Genomic DNA, 633 nt, shown 5'->3' on the forward strand with positions numbered 1-633 from the left:
AGAAGTCTTTTAACCCTTTGTCCATTGATTAGTTTGTCTGGGGCTGGGGGGGTGACTCTGCAGAGTTTCCAGCACTAAGGATCCTTCCCGTGGGTGAAATCTGCCGCTCGGGGCAAACGCGAGGGCTCTGCACCATCCGCGGTGCCTTCGCTCCAGGTACCAACCGGGAGAAAAGGGAACCAAGTCTGAGCCTGCGCCTTTGTCCATCATCTGCAGGTGCTGGTTGCATGTGGTGCTTCCCCACCCCCAGGCACGCTGCGAGCGAGAAATTGCCTTGGGCGCCATTGTACAGCGCGGCAGGGCTGTCCCGTCCCCCCGGCTCCCCGTCCCTCCCGACCCCCTGCCCTATGTGCCGTTTTCCAAACCCTCCATTAGAGCAATTTGGCATCTTTGCGTGTGAGGGAGGGGCTGTGGGGCCAGCCCGGCATCCAGGGCGGTCACAGCTCGGGGGGCTGCCGTGACCCTCATGGCGGATGCGGCACTTTGCGCTCTCCCTGCTCCCACCCTGGCCGTTGGCCAAACGTGCTCGGCACAGAACTGCCTCTGCGCAGCGCTGGGATCCGGTGGCGGGGGAAACTCCTGTTGGACAAGATGCCTGATGGCTTGGGAGTGCTGTTCCCGAAGGGCTGGGTG

Source organism: Eurypyga helias, unplaced genomic scaffold, assembly GCF_000690775.1.
Source record: "Eurypyga helias isolate BGI_N326 unplaced genomic scaffold, ASM69077v1 scaffold31807, whole genome shotgun sequence".
Lineage (NCBI taxonomy): Eukaryota > Metazoa > Chordata > Aves > Eurypygiformes > Eurypygidae > Eurypyga > Eurypyga helias.